This window comes from Melospiza georgiana, chromosome 1, assembly GCF_028018845.1.
Source record: "Melospiza georgiana isolate bMelGeo1 chromosome 1, bMelGeo1.pri, whole genome shotgun sequence".
Classification (NCBI taxonomy): Eukaryota; Metazoa; Chordata; class Aves; order Passeriformes; family Passerellidae; genus Melospiza; species Melospiza georgiana.
The window spans coordinates 30,683,241-30,699,287 of NC_080430.1; the positions used below are offsets into that span (position 1 = coordinate 30,683,241).

A 16,047-nucleotide genomic window follows, 5' to 3' on the forward strand; every position below is an offset into this window, starting at 1 on the left:
GTTACAGTGTTTTATGTATATTAGTTTTCAGTATTTTCAGTGTTTCTATTTGACTGGGGAAAAAAAGAGAAAAAATGTTTATTTCTCCTAGTGCTTTCACTAGGCACTATGTAAAGTAAGGAAACATGGAGAAGACAATTCTTCTTTTTCAGTGCGGTTTCCAAAAGTGTTTGTGGCCCTCCCAAAAAAATGACCATTCTAATGATCTGTGTGATAAATATGCAAGTTTTTTCCATTCAAAAATCCAGTAATTATTGCAAATTAAATTACATTTGAAGGGCATTGTAGCCTTCAAAGTCAGCAGACACCAGTTCACAATGTGGCAGAGATGAAGCTTCAAGGATGATGTGTGTCTCTTTTTAGGGATAAAAATCTTTTAAAGATTTCAGCACCCCATCTCAAGTTTTATAAATTAAGCTTATAATGCAGGCACAGCACATTCTTTTGTCATCCCCATGACTTTCAGTAAATGTTTGTAATAACTCAGAAAGACAGTGATAACATAGGGAGTGCTACATTTGAATGAAGAACTGCACATATTCACTCCAGCAAGTCAGTCAAGCCTATAAATCATTTTTTGGTCTGTAGGATTAGAAGTAGATAATGAAGAAATGGAACAGCATGAGTAGATATAGCAAAAGCAAGATAAAGACTGTTGAATAAAACTGCAATGCACCAGCACTTTATTATATTTGTTAGCACTGAGTGGAAATAAGTGGGGCAAGCACAGCAGTATCCAAACATGAAGGTGTCTCAGAGATGCCTGTTGTTTTCCAATAAAAATTCAGGCGTTCCCAATATAGCATTAGAATGGTGACTAGCCTTTTGAAACCTAATTATAATGCTGATGCTTCCTTTGAGTAGACAGAGGGCAAGAGTATATAATGAAACAAAAGTTATGGATCAGTTTGAAGTGTATTGATCTGTCAAGGAAACAGTGCTGTGTGATTTCATTAGCCAGGCTGGACTTGGATCTGTCATGCGGCACTCCATGCCTTAACAGCCAGCAATTCCACTGAAACTGACTCCCAAACTAAAACACAAACCAAAACAAAATAATGAGATTCCTCTCCAAGCTGAAACATACTCAGACACAGTTCTATTTCTAGTTTTGAGAAGTGACATTTATTTTGAGGGTCACAAAAACAACTGCTTACCACAGTTGAGTTTTAATCTGTTTTATTCCTTGAGCAATAAATGACATTCAGGCCCAAATTCCAAACCTCTGTTTTTAGCAGCTTTACCTTTTTCCTAGCTTAACTAGTTCTTCATCAGTCTTGGAAACAACAATTTGAAACATTCGTTTCAGAAAAGCACATCTGAAAGTGATACAATCTAGAAAGAATAAATATAATCAATCTCAAAAAAAAAATCAATTAAAATGCAGCATGAATTTTCCAAAGACTTTAGGTATAAGACAGCTTTTTTTTTTTTTTTTTTTTTTTTTTTTTTTATTTATTTTCTTGATTGCTTAGATATCCAAGAACTAAACTCCTAATCTTTCCCATCTTTGAACTAAACTCCTAATCTTTCCCATCTTTCCCTGGAAGGGGAGAAATAAAAGGAGACACTTTCTTTCCTGAGTAATGAAGAGATCTATCAAACAATTTAGATTAGAAATAAACGTGGCTAAGAGAGATTCCATTGACCAAAGTGTCATATGCTGTATAAAGCTGATTTAGGAAGAGAATTCTGGAGACTCTTGATCGCTACCAGAGACTGAGTGTGCATTCAGAGAGGTGGGCATCTTCTAGCTGAAGATACTAAGAAATACTGAGGCTGATAAGAAGACCATGAGAGGAAGGCAGCACTAGAGAAACGTGCAGTCATCCCGGGCTGTGACAGAGGATCAGAATCACATTCGCAGCCCGTTCCACCTTTCTCCCTGTGTCGCCGAAAGCCAGGACGCGGTGGCAGCAGCGCGGTGCGGTCCCAGACGCGCGTCCCCTCTCAGTCCCTGCGGCCCCGCTGTCCCTGGGCTGGCAGGGCTGGCAGGTGCGTGTGTCCTATCCCGAGGGCTGGCGGGGCCACCAGCGGGAAGGCGCCGTGCAATAACCCCGGGCTCCGCCGCCAGCCGTCCCTCGGCGGGCCGGGCCCCGCAGCCCCCGGCCCTCTGTGCCCCGAGCCCGCCCGGCGCTGCGGGCGCTGCGAGGCCCGGCCCGCTCGGCCCCCAGCGGCCGCGGCGGGGAGCGCTGCAGCCCGGCCGCCTCCCCGCCTCCCCCCGCGCCGCGCCGAGCCGAGCCAGCCGCTATTTTTAGCAAATCCTCCCCGCGTCGCCACGGGCGGCGATCGCAGAGCGCAGCCCCGCGCCAGCTGCCGCCGCCGCCCCGCCCGCCGCGCACGGCACAGGCTCGCCCCGCCGGCGCGATGGCCCCCGAATCGTAGCCTCATCGCCACCTCATCGCCACCTCGTCGCCACTTAATCGCCACCTCGTCGCCGCCGCGGCCGCAACTTTTCCTCGCCGCGCCGCGCCGCTCGCTCCCCCGTGGCTCCGGTGGAAGATGGCAGTTGGGGGCAGCGCTGGAAGTTGCAGCCCGCGAGCCAAGAGATAAGGCGGAGCAGCGGGAAGGTGAGTGGCACCGGCCGCTGCCCCTCCGCTCCGCTCCGCTCCGTCCCGCCCGGCTGCGGCGGGCAGCGAGCGCGGGGCCGGCCGGTCCCGCCGCCAGGACCTGCCGGGGCGGTGTTTTCGGGACCTTCGGGGAGGTTTCGGGAAGTTGCACCCTGGAAGGGCTGGCAAGGTGGCGGGGCAGGGAGGACACGGCCGCCCCTGGCAAGTTTTACTTGGCGGGAGGGCGAGTGGAAGCGCAGCTCCCCGAGCGCTCGCCTTGCCCGGCGGGTGTGCGTTTCGGGCTCCGGGGGATCCTGTGCGAGCCCCGCGTCCGGCGCGGCCGCGGCAGAGTCGGGGTGCCGGCCGGAGAACGGCTGCCGGAGCTCGGCGGGCGCTGCCAGCTCCCGGCTGGGACCGCGGGGCTCCGGAGGGCGCCGGGGGAGCTGCCCCGAGCAGGTGGGCGACGCCGGGTGCGCCCTCCTCGGGCACCACCGCGGGGCCCGTGTCGGAGTGCCCGCAGCAGGCGGCAGCCGGAGGCGGCTGCGTCCCGTCCCGGTCCCGTCCCGTTCCGTCCCGTCCCGTCTCGTTCCCATCTCCTCCCGTCCCGTCCCGTTCCCGTGCCGGGTGGGTGGCCAGAATTTTGTGTAATTGTATTCACGGTGCCAAAGCGGTGTGTGCATCCCGGCCGGCAGCTTCCCGGCTGGCAGCGCAGGGCGTGAGGAAGTAGCTTGCAGCAAAGGTACAGTTGTTTTGAGTAATCTAAAATGCCTGAGTTTTGATATGAAATGGAACATAATAGCAATCAGTAATCATTCATGCTTATCGCTCCTATAGAAAAACCCCCAGGTATTACTTGCAATGCACAAAATGCATATTCATCTTTTAATACCTACCCCGAGCCCACAGCAGTTTATATTTTCAAGTGCTCTGATGAGGTCTAAACCCACTGTTAAACAACATGGGAATTTAAGTGTAGACAAATATTTAAAACAAGCCGATCTTTGAAGAAGTGGTGAGGTGGATTGTGGAGACCTTTTGACATGAAAATACATGAATGTGCATTTTTGATGCAAAAGTTGTTGAGATTTTCTGTCACAAACAGCACAGAACAAGTGCTGACACAGAAACTGAGGAATTTAAAACATTTGTCTTTCAACATTGTCAGCTTTAGTTCCTTGACATTTTGTTTTCTGTGACAGAAGAATAGTTTTGTGACAGTTATTCAGGATTTAATTTGCAAGCTCACAAAGGCCTGTAGCTGTGATGAGAACTCATGAACGAAAAAAGGAAGGTATTTCACATTCAGGTTTTTCAAATGTCCTGTCCTACTCTAATGTTTTGTCCCGCTCCTGTCTTCTCTCCCCACACACCCTACTCCGCAGCAGCATCCCTGTATCTTTTGAAGTTATCTTGTTGCTCAGTGTCTCTGAATTTTCTCTCATGTCCAATACATTTCTGTATCAGTGGCCCCAGCTCCTAAGTGTTTTGTACCAGGAGCACCTACTTTGTTCAGAAAGAGATGCCAGCTTGTTCTCTGTCATAACGATCTTATAGGTCTCTTCCAGTCTTGAACTTCTGTGATTCTGTGTGTGATAACACCAGAGCAATCTTGGAAGGCAATTCCATCCCTTCATACACTTAAGTTGCACTGTTATTTGTGTAAAATAGCTATGTCTCAAATGTATAGAAGTTTCTACCATGAACGATGCAAATAATATACTTTTTAAGGCCTCTTTTTCATTGTCATGACAAAGATGTGATCCAAAACACTGGAAATATACATGTCATGGCTCCAGAGAAAAGCTGCAGTCAGTCGTGTTTGTGTACCACTGGTGCAAGTTTCTTCATATAAATATTGAAATAGCTGTCTTTTTAACAAAAATGTAATTGTCAGTTCAGAATTCCAAAAAAGAGAAAAACATGCCATTTTACTTCTTGGTGACCAACTTGATGCAAACCCAGCACCATAGTTAAGCCTACCCAAAGCAATGAGTCTCAGTGTCAAATTCCTCTGTAAGTCTGTGTAAATGTCTAATACACCCAAATGTTTTGAATCTGACTATAAAATGTTAGTTTTGAAAACAGTAGTGTTTGGTTTTCCATTAAATTGCTTTTCCACAAATGAAGCTTGGTCTACATGACTAAATGGGAACAGTAATTTGTAAGCTGCTGTGTATCTCCAGTTCACCAGCATCTTCCTGCTCCCAGAGCAGCTTAAAAACAAAAGCAAAATAGTATCTTCACTGCTGGAAGTCAGTACATGCTTCATTTAGAGCAGTTGTTCCTATTAGAATTTATTTCTGTGGAAAAAAAAAAAAAGAAAATACTATAATTTAGTGGCATATGTATTTTGTAATTTTGTGATAAAAATAACATTAAAAAGAGATTCAGTTATAAAAACTATGTACTTTCTAAAAAGCATGTAAACTGGAAAATGACTTTCAGTTTTTCATCTCACTACCTGAAATAGCCCCATAGAACTTGCTGTTAGAGATATTACTTGCATACTGAAAATATGTATCAAATTTAAGTTTACCTGTCCTGAAAATTGTATGAATTGCCATGAATACTGATGGTACCTAAATGTAGCTGCAGCAGTTAGTTTCTTAGTATTCAGCTAAAGGTTAGTAGGTGAAATGTAGCTTTGAAAGGAATCAAATCCAAACTCTACCAATGAAAAATGGCAAAAGAGTTGGGATGTAGTCTAATAATCTCCAAATTGGTAAATTAAGCACATATTTATCAGACTGTTTGTAATATTCTTGGTTTATATTCACCAGTATTCAGACGAGCTAATTTAAAGCTACTTAGGGTATGTGTGTTGAAACTGCAGTAGAAAGTATTGTGGCTTGCAGCATAGTCATAGCTGAACCTTTTAGCTGAGGGAGCTTAGTGCTTCACAGGAGTGAGGCTTTTTCCCTTTTACAAAAGAGTTCTGGCCAGATTTGTTGAGGATTGTATGCTGTGTCCTATAAGCATGCTGTTTACATGAATTTTTCATATGAATTCAAATTAAAGGAATGACTATTCATTAGTTTTCCAGTCTCCTCAAAAGTAAGAAAATGTTCTTTAAGTTGCTATAATTAAGTAGAAGGTACATAATACATCTGTTGAGTTAAATTAAAGATGGCTCTCATGTAAAGACTGAACATTAGGCTATTCTATGATAAAACATATTTTTCATGCTTCAAAGCTTCAGTAATGATTTCCAGATAAATAGGCAGAGAATATTGCATTGCTGAATCACTTAATGTTATACTGTTTGTTGAAACTGATAGATGAGTAAGGCAATTTAGAGCTAACATTACTTGATGAAATCACCTTTCATTTTCTTCTTTTGGTTTTGAGTTTTTAAATTAGGATGATCATACACGACCAAAGAATTTTTTCCTTTCTCAATGGCCACCTAATCGCCACCTACAATGTAACTTGTAATGAATGTGTTTTGAACATTGGTGTGTGCTGGGTAAGACTGAGCTAGTCTTGAATTTACTGTTACAACTTTAATAATAAATTACAAAGTTTATTTGTGCTGCTAATCTATAGATTCATCTTCAAGCAGCTAAAAAAAATAGAGTGAAATAGTGCTTAGCTACTGCTCAAAACTATGTTTCAATACTTTGAAGCCAGCTTAGACCTTTCCTGTGAGGATATACCCACACTTCTCCATACTTCTCAATTTTTGTACAATATATATTTGTATAACTTTCTGCCAAAGAAGTTTGTCAATGCAAAAAGTTAACATGAGGTCAAAAAAAGATTTAGACAAATTCCTAGATGAAAAAAGAAAATAATAAAAAAAAAGACCAAAGGCTAGAAAACAGAGGTATAATGCTTCTGAATCAGAATGTCCCCAACCAGCAAATACTCTGGAGGCTTCAGGGTATTTCAAGAAGGTACCATTCACATGGTTGCATTGCACTTCCTCACTTTTCCTTATCATTTGCTATTGAGTATCTGGGGAAAAGGTGTTGGATTCTGAACAGGTCTTTGGTTTGGTTAGATTTTACTGTTCATGCATTTTTGCCCAGTCAAGGTGGACAAAGTGATATGCAATTTAGACATTCCTTTATAGGGAAAAGTGATTGAAAACTTTTGGTTACACAACATTCAAGCAGATGTTTACTTGAATTAATTAGCATTAACTCAATGTATAATGTTGATTATGAGATGGAAAAGTAATAGGAAGCCAATATTTCTTCTTATTTTCCAGTAATTTATTGTTAATGGTATTTTTAATATAATGTTAACATTGGTCATTCACAAATCATGATACATTGTTGAAGTTTGTTTATGATATGTAGCAACTATTAGGATAGTTTGTTTTAAATCCATTGCATAACTGTAAACTATGTTTGTTTAAGAAAATGAAATGCTTTTCAGTGAAGGTTGCTCAGTAGTGCCAGTAAGAAGATGATTCCTTACAGTATGTCTTTTATTTGTCCCCAGTTCCTCAGTTTTGGAGTTGAAGATGATGGATTCTATATCTCTTCATTTGATTTCTGCTTTGAGATGCTCAGTCTTTTAGCTCATTTCTGTTCTAGGTACAGAGTGCTCCTTCTCTAGAATGGATGATTGTCACTCTTGGTGTTTTATTCAGACTTGAGTCTGGTTTTCTGGTTTAGTCTGAGCATGCATGAGCCTCTACTGTCATCTTCACTGAGTCCAGATTTTGTTTCCATGCTCTATTAACCTGCAAGAGAGGCGAAGACCTGGTCTAAAGAGTATTTTGAAGAGGTGATGTCCAGTGCACAAGAGAAATTGGCAGTCCTGAAGGATGCCAATCTTGTGTGCATACAAGATACATGAACATTGAGCCTGAACTTATTCATAAAGGAAGAGGTGCTGCACAGTGCCTTTGGTGCCTCAGCCTTTTACAGTGCCAAGGGCAGGAAGGCAAACACTGCTCTAGAAGCTTTGGTGAAAGGTGACGCAGCTGCAATGGAAAGGCAGCTGCAGATGGCAGCTGCACATAGTAACTATTTGGTGCATAAAATGTGTAAATTATTCATTTGTTTCATAGATAGATAGCTCTTCAGTTGTCCATATATAAAACTGTAGGTTAAAACTAAAGGAATGTGTGGACGATATAAAATACAAACGATTGCCATTCCAATCTTTTGTGTTTCCCGTTTTGGCAGTCAATACGACCAACATTGATTAAAAAGTCATACTATTAGTTAAGCAGATTTTTGATATTTCATTTGGAGTTGAACCTGTTTTACTTCGGATATAAATAATTACTCTCTATATTCTCTGAAAACACAATATAAATTGAAAGATCAGTGGGTTGCAATGGAAAATAATTTTCAATACCTGAAACACATCATAGTCCTCTAATGTGGTTTAGGTCTGCCCTCCTGACTGCCATAATCAGCACCAGGGATCTAGCTGGAGGTTGCTATAGGATTCTTCTTGGCCTCAGTGTACTCAGTTTTCCTTCCGTAAAAATCAGAGCAATTAGGAAGCAGCAGGGGGCTGAAGTTGAATCTCAACCACAGGAACAGAGTAAAGACTTTGTCAAGATGCAATCCTGCGGCAATCAGGACCACAGCCTCCCAGAGTGAATAGTTCAGGGGGGGAATCCAAGCCAAGGTATGAATCAGAGAAAGGTATTTTCATTTGTAAATTACATTTGTAAGTTTAATTTGTGGTTACCCACTGCAATACCAGCCTAGCAGTCCCTTCCTCTTGCATGTGTACATTCCATGCCTGAAGGTGGGCAGTCTGCACAGAACACCAAGTACTGCTGAGCAGAGTGTAACAAAGAAAAGATAAGTAAAATCTTTAAGGGCTGCTAGCTCTCCTATTTCAAACATTAGTTTCTTATGAAGACTGTGAATGAAGAAGCCACCTAAGAGAATATTTAACTGCTCTCAGTATATCCAGGTTGCTTACTTGGAGTCTCTTGGAAGACTGTGTTTATATTTGTTCTCTGCCATCACATACACCTTGTCTTCCACTCCATCTGGTTATATGCTTCCACCTCCCTCCAAAAAAAGAAATTCTGTTATGAAAATGTAGTTAGGTATTGCTATCTTTTGAGCAGTTGGAGCAAGAGTTCAAGGCTTCCTTTTGACTGGAAAATGAAGTTAGTAAGCAGATTTTTTGGTGCAGAGGCCTTCTTCAGAAACCAGTGATAACAAGCACAGGTTTTATGTCATTAATAGGTGTGTAACTCTAGGTTTTTGTAGCATTTTAGTGAGACACATGTGACTGGATCAGTATCAGTCTATTAATGTGATGAGACTTTCTTTAGGACTTCTGAGAGCTGATCAACCATCCTTCTTCCTTGTGCTAATGCGTGTCATTTATACTGATCCAGATTATGAAGAAAATGCAGATTTCAAAAGAAGGTGAAAGGAAATGACATCTTCTAAAAATTTGCCTAAGGTGACACTAATATTAACAGTACTAGGACCTTGATTGAAGAGGTCAAGGATTTTACTTGTCTGTGAGGAGTTTTGCAATTGACTATAATGAGATCAGGATGTCATCTTTGCAAGTGAAATTTTCACCTCTTTGATGGGCTGTTTGTTGTTGAAACAGATCAGATTAAGAGGAGGGCTTGTGAAAGCCCTGTTCAAGGTTGAGATCTACTGAAGACATGCATGGAAGACTGTAGTAAACTCATTTTCTTCCCAGCCAGAGCAGAAATGGCATGGAGCATGGAATCTGGGGCTGGAGTGAGCAGCAGTGGATTGTTCTTTGATTCATTGGCACAAACCATAGAAGCTGATTCAATTTAGACATGCAGTCAGAGAAGTAGCGGAGCTAAAAAAGTGTATAAAAGATAATTCCTGATTATTTTTTGCAGCCATCTTTTCCAAATTACCTTTAAATAAATTTAGCAGATTTTGGCATGCACTCTGGGTACATTTTCCCTACATCAAACTGTCTGCATGCTTCTATTCCCTCCATCACTAGTTTTCCTTAGTGATGCCTAAATATAAGTTTGTAGCTTCTTCAGTGTACTCTGATTACATGCAAACAGAGCGTGCTGGTATGCGTAGGAGATTTTTCTGGGCGTCTGGCAAATGAAATAGTTTTTCTTTAGGCCACAGAGTAGCAACTGAGCTGCTTCCACAATTTCACTGCAATTTTTATGGGGAGTCTGTATACAATGCCTGTGAGAAATCTGGAAGGATTTTGTTGCATTGACTTTGTAGTGACAAATTGACTGTCATTTCTGACACATGTACTTATCCTCAGAATGGTCATCCATACTTTTGAAGAGAGTTGCTGGGATGTTGGTTGCTTGTGGAGTCTGTATGCATCCTTTTTCCTCACTCCTTTTATTTCTGTGGAGTGTTTGTATTGCTGTTTTTGTAAAAAGAGACTGAGCTGGGAGAGACAGCAGGAAACACAACTGAGAGTCTTTTTCAGCTGACATTTGGACCATAATTTAGGTTTTATGCATAGAAATGTCAGCTCTAAAGACACTTCTGTTAGATAATGAAGCAACATAATAAATCCATTATCATGTTAAGACAAAAAAGATATGGATTTTTTCAGTGATTTCAGCCTAAGTATTTCAGGAGAGACAATTTAAAAAGGCATATTTTTTGTATTTTAAGGCCATAAATGTAATCAAAACAAATTAAAAGTAAATCACATTTAAAAAGGTTTTAAATTCTGCTTGCTTACTCTGATTGAGGGTGATTATCTTGCATAAAACTGATTAACTATGTGATATGTAACCTAAAGTAGTTTTCTTAAAATATCATAAGATTGCCTCATCTTTAGGTTGCCATTGCTATGTTATGTATATGGTCATTTTATATTACTCACTTCTGTGAAAAATAGCACTAAATAGCTTCCTGCTCCAAGTATGTTGAAATCAATATGATGAAAATACCAACATCTGTCATTTATGGTATGTGAATGAGAAGAGTCAATTCCAGAGTGAATGGGAAATGCACCGATAGGCAAGGCCAGAAATGAAGATATATGTATCTTTTTTTTGTTCATAATTGGGTTTTAAGTCCAACATCATAACAGGAGGTGGACTATGTGCTAAGCAGACATAAAGCAAAGCAAAGACAATTATTTTTCACCCTTAAAGCAGTTACTGTACATCGGTGCAATGATCCGTCAGATTTTTGTATGCAGGCAGCTATCCTCTTGTCTAGAGACTTTTCCCAGTAATGTTGCTGCTTCAGTTAGGCAAAGGAATAATTAACTATACTGATCTTAACAGAACTGTTATTGCTGACACATAGCAAGGGAAAAAAAGAGAAAATCTTACTTGCGTCAAATTGAAAATGTGTTAGCTATTGGCTCAGTCTAATTTTACTGAATTAAATCTAATTGCATATCGTCATCCAGGCCCCAGATTTTTAATAGTAATTAAATTCTTGTAAAGTTGTAAGGGTGCTTTAAAAAAATAATGTAAATTCTGTGGTACTTTCTCTGTAAAATTGAAATTTCTGGAAAAAACAAATACTGTTTAACCATTTTGGTAAGGAAGTTTTTGTCAGAAACCAGTAATTAAATATAGGGGATTAACATGAATAGAAAATATACCTCAAGGTTTTTCACTTGTTTAATTTTATTATCTATTTGTCATTTGTTATGAAAGAAGGTACTACTAACAATATTTCTGTTTTAAAAGATGACTGCTACAGCTGAATTCTCTACATTTATCCTGGTATAGTATAGTACTGGCTATGGCATTACTAGAAATAGAAATGTAGATACAATTTTTGTGTAGTAGATAGAAGAAAAAATCCTCTCTGAATGAGGATTTCATTTGATTTTGACCATTTTGCAGCTGGTTAATTGTTTAAAGTGAAAGTAATTCTGTAATGCATGTTGCAGTTGGTACTTGAAACCAGTTATGTTGCATTCTACATCAGTCATTAAAAATTGTATTGATTAGACAATAAAACCAGTGCTGCTAGAAGAAATAAAGGGAAGGTAGGCAAGAAAAGAAATAAAATTAAATTTGCAATAGATGAGGTGACTCTTTAGCTTGGTAACTGCAATATTACTCAATGCTGTGGTTCTCATTTCCTAATAGTAATAAATTGGAATTCTGTTACTTCAGTTTACATTGATTTTCCTTTTGCAATTCATCTGAAAATTAAAAGAAGCTTTGCCTATTTTACTACAGTTCTGCAAAAAAGGAGGAGAAATAAAAATGCATGTGAGGATAAAGCTAGTACAATCTGAATGTTTTAAATGGAAGTATTTCTGGGAAGCGAGTGGAAGCTTTGGAGTTGGATATAAAGGCTAACACAGACAATTGGATTTGGCACGTTCATCTTGGCTGATGGCAGCTAGAATCACTGTCTCTAATAGAGAATTATCACTGGAGAGCAGTGGGAAGTGAATATGTAATCAAAGATTGTTCTATCCCCCTCCTGCCTGCCATGCCAACACCTTTGGTACCATAGAAGAAAACATCCCTTTCACATAGCTATGAGATGTATCATGAGTGAGAAAAATACTGGAAGATCTAATAAAAGCAGTCTCAAAGTGAAAAATAAGAAACTCAAACAAAAAAATTACATTTTTGTTACTTGAATACCCATATACCAACTGTGCTGGAAGTGTATACAATAGAAAGACTTGAATATTATGCTTGGATAGACAATTGCATCAAACAACAGCAAAGCCTGATTATTTCATGCTTTTTTTGAAGGTCCACTCTATTTTGGTGTTGAGTTCCTGATTAGAAGGAATCATCTTCCATGTTCCAGTAGAAATAAATCAGTTTTAATATTATAATAGAATTTATTCACTATTGAGTGCATAATTCTTGGAACAAGAAAGCATCAACAGGAGAGCCCTCCATTCCATGTAAGGTTGTAAAATTTGCCATTTTGTTATAGAATGGGGTATGTTTCCCTTTTTTTTTAATTTTTGGCCCATAGAAGGTAATTGCAGATTTTGTGTATAAGCCTTGGGGACTGTTTGGATAACTGTATTGAACAATTGAAGTAAAGAAGCTGAAAGAAAGAAGGCACATTCAACACTTCACTTTTAGGAATAGTGAATTAGAGAGAAGCTGTGCCCTTATAGAATCAATAAGAGAGACCTAAACTCTTCATTCCTCTCTAAAATAATTTCAATCTGCTGTTTCAGCAGCATGATTCATGCAGAAAGAATGTTTGTTTCTCACTCAGATTCCACTAACCCTCTAGTTACTGTGTCCAGCGGGCATAAATTCTATTTAGGTAAAGTGGAGTACTGTGACTGTGTTTAAGACATAAAATTCTATGCATGATTGTTCATAAAGACTAGAATTCATTTTCCTGCATGGAAAAATGTTAGATGACACTCTAAAATTATGAATCTGAGTTTATTTGTGGGAAAATTGCCCTTGATTGTAACACCAAGTAGCAACTTGTGTACAGCTTCATATCCTCTAGATGCTCAGGCTTACATCCCAAGTTATGGGAGCTTCCTGTAGGCTCATCAAGATGGCTAAACATTTTTAAGAATGCAAGGTGCCGACTGTATTGTGCAACAGTCCAATTAATTTGCTTCTGATTTTCTTTCTTCTTCTGTGCCCAGAGAACACAGCTGGCTGTTACATTGGCCTGGGGACTATGAAGCCATGGGTAATCACAATGGTATACACATACACATTGTGATGTGTATTACCCATACACAATGAGGGGACAACACTGAGCCAGTATTAATACAGTCTGTGCTGGTGTGAGACCTTCCAATTCATGATGGTGCTTCCTTTCGTGAGTAAGGATGTTCTTCCTTACATTTTTTCCTGTAGGGGGATAGAATAAAAGAAAATGAAGATAGTGTAGAAAAGTACCCCTAAGGAGCTACAGCTGGGCCAATTGTCACAGATTGGGAACAGGCCTGACTTGAACAGGCCACAGCTGTAACCAATGAGACAAAAAGTGCTATAAAAGAGTGGGGTGGCTGGTTGAGAGGGGTACTGGAGTCAGTTGGCTGCTTTGTGGAGAAGAAGGGGGTCGGTGCTTGAAGGAGCTGTCCACAAGAAACACCAAGAAGGTATGCAACTTTTGTGTTAAGGAGACAGCAGTATGGAACCCCTGCAATAAGGTGACAACGTTTGCCCATAGCTTTTTCCCACTCCCTGTTGCAGCCTGAGTTCCAGTTATTCTCACAGCTCTGAACAGAAAGTCCTCTACTAACCACAGCCAGCCAGCAGTGATGAGTCTTAGCTTAATTTTTTTTCCTCTTGCTGGCCTGAATGATGCAGAGTTTTGAATTACAGGCCTCTTAGTTATTCAGAATCAAGAAAGGCAAAGGTGGAAGGAAAAAAGAAAAAAGGGACAACTCCTGCTATACTTGGCACCCAAATGACAAAAACCTGCTGGATAAATGGATTCTTCCCAGTGGCAAAGCATGCACCGACCACCATTCAGACTGCAACTTCTAGTGCTTCTTGTGTAATTTTTATGGAAGTCCAGTTACAGGGCAGGTGAATGTCTTTTTGTAGCCAACCTTTGCTAGCAGGGAGGAGGTGACAACCAAAGGAACCCTGTCTTGACAGACTGAAAACAGCAAAGCTTGAGCAGCACTCTGCCATTGCTCAGCAGGCAAGTGATTCCTAGCTCACAGCACACAATTCTGGACCAGACAAGTATAGAATTTGGAGACAATGAGAGGCATGAGTGTCTTCTCAAGTGCCTTCCATACTTGGTGTTCCATCCTTCACCTTTTATTGGTGAAGGAGGCTTAAGCAGCATGAGTGTACGCTCCAGCAGTTTTGGCCAGGTCCTGCACGTGTTACACATTCAAAACCAGCTTAGATTTCCTCTTTAATCCTCAAGCCTCTGTTTCTCCAGGCCAATAACTTCCTACATGAGTCTGATCCTTTTCCTGCTCATGACCAGGAGAATAGGTCTAAACATTGTCTGAGGTGTTTAAAATATGGGGAAGTGAGCAAGTGTTAGGAGACAGTAGTTGTGATGTTTGGCTTTTCAGACTGAAATACACACTGGATAGGAGATCTAGAGAGAAAAATAATTCAAAGCAACTTGGTAATGCTCCATGTTTATTGTATTTATTTCTAGACTGAACTGAATAAGTGGCTTGAAACACTCAAGTTCCCTCCTTCACCCTGGAGAGGACACTTAAAACAAACAATTGTGTGCTCTGTTTGTTCACTATGATGCTACTTCACTTGATAATCTGTCCCAGTCATAGCCAGGAGAGAGCTGACATAGCAACACCAGGAGTAGGATGGCTGTGTTTGGCCTGAAATCAAGCCTGGGTGTCTTGCAGTGTAAAAAGTTTTCAGTTTTTTCCTTTTTAATTAGCTAAGCATTTACTGAGTGACAGAAAACAGTAGAGAACTAGAATGTTGGAAGGGCTGGAGTCTCCAGAGATGTTTTCTAGCCATGGTGGTACCTGAGTTCAGGACTTACTTGCCTATCTTGCATGATAGAATTACAAGTCATTATTTGTAGATACACAGTTTGTGGTAATTGGGAGTGGGGCTGTGGCTGAGCCCCGTCCCCAATGGGTGCAGCTGTGAGAGGCAGGTGAGCAGCATTGAAGGTAACGAGCCAGGGAGTGCCCAGGGGCACTGACCAACCACCAAAGGGAGCAGAGGGCACACAGGTGCAGTGCATCAACAGGAGGGTATAAAAGGTTGGGCTGAAGACCAAGAAGGGCAGATGCTTGCAGCCTTGTGAAGTGGTTTGATGTTACTCTGTATGGGCAGATGCTTGAAGACTTCTGGTGAGGTATGGCGATACTCTGTATATCACAGCCATCTCAACTGTGACATATGCTGCTACAATTATTTTCCTCTTATCTTGAAGCTGGGGAAAGCTTGTGTCTTCTGCTGTTGGATACAGGTGCTATGCTAGATCTGAATTCTCCTAATTGTCAGGGTGTCACATCTGTCTTTTTATTCTGCTGAATCAGATTAAGTTACTTTTACATCTATCTAGCCTAAAATTTTGGTATCTCTGAGAAGATTTTCCTGTAAGAGCAGGTCTGGGAGCGATTAGTGGAAAGGGACTGTTCTGACTTCCTGTGTCAACTTCCATGTTTTTACTGCTTGGTCAGGTTCTCTAGGATATATCTAAAAGAATATGTGTCCTCTAGGCAGAACATATCTGTCTTTACCCTTCAATTTCCTTCTTGCCTAACTGGCAAAAATTAGTATCTGTAGATGCAAATCTTGTCTAGCTCTTCCTTGGTATCTTAGGGGAAATCAGTGAGTTCCAGGAAACTTGTCTGATATCTCTGTGAACTTGTTTCTAGACTGTGCCTCTGGTATGGGTCTGGAAGAAGGTCCTGAGGCAGGCAGAGGTTACCTGAAAGTAATTCTGGTGCCTCACTCAAGGTGACCCTAGGATAAACTACTAGGCTTTCTGGCAGCCTCTCCATGTTCTTCATAGAAGGGGCAGGTGTTACATGAAGTGCTCACAATTTCTGAATACAGAACTTTTATAAACTCCAGTTTAGAATGTTTCCTTCTCCTGGAACACCTGACGTTATTCATGATCCTGATGTATGACCATGAAATCTTACTGTTAGCAGAATTATG

At 40.8% G+C, this 16,047-nt stretch overlaps 1 protein-coding gene across 2 annotated transcripts in view; it reads left to right on the plus strand.

Annotated features, from left to right (window-relative positions):
• Window positions 1–2,355: 2,355 nt before the first annotated feature.
• Window positions 2,356–16,047, plus strand: part of HDAC9 (histone deacetylase 9) — a 454,940-nt gene continuing 441,248 nt past the window's right edge. For both annotated transcript variants that reach the window (XM_058035907.1, XM_058036403.1), the window contains exon 1: window positions 2,356–2,570. The gene's annotated coding sequence lies outside the window, so the exon portion shown is untranslated. The remainder of the gene's footprint in view (window positions 2,571–16,047) is intronic.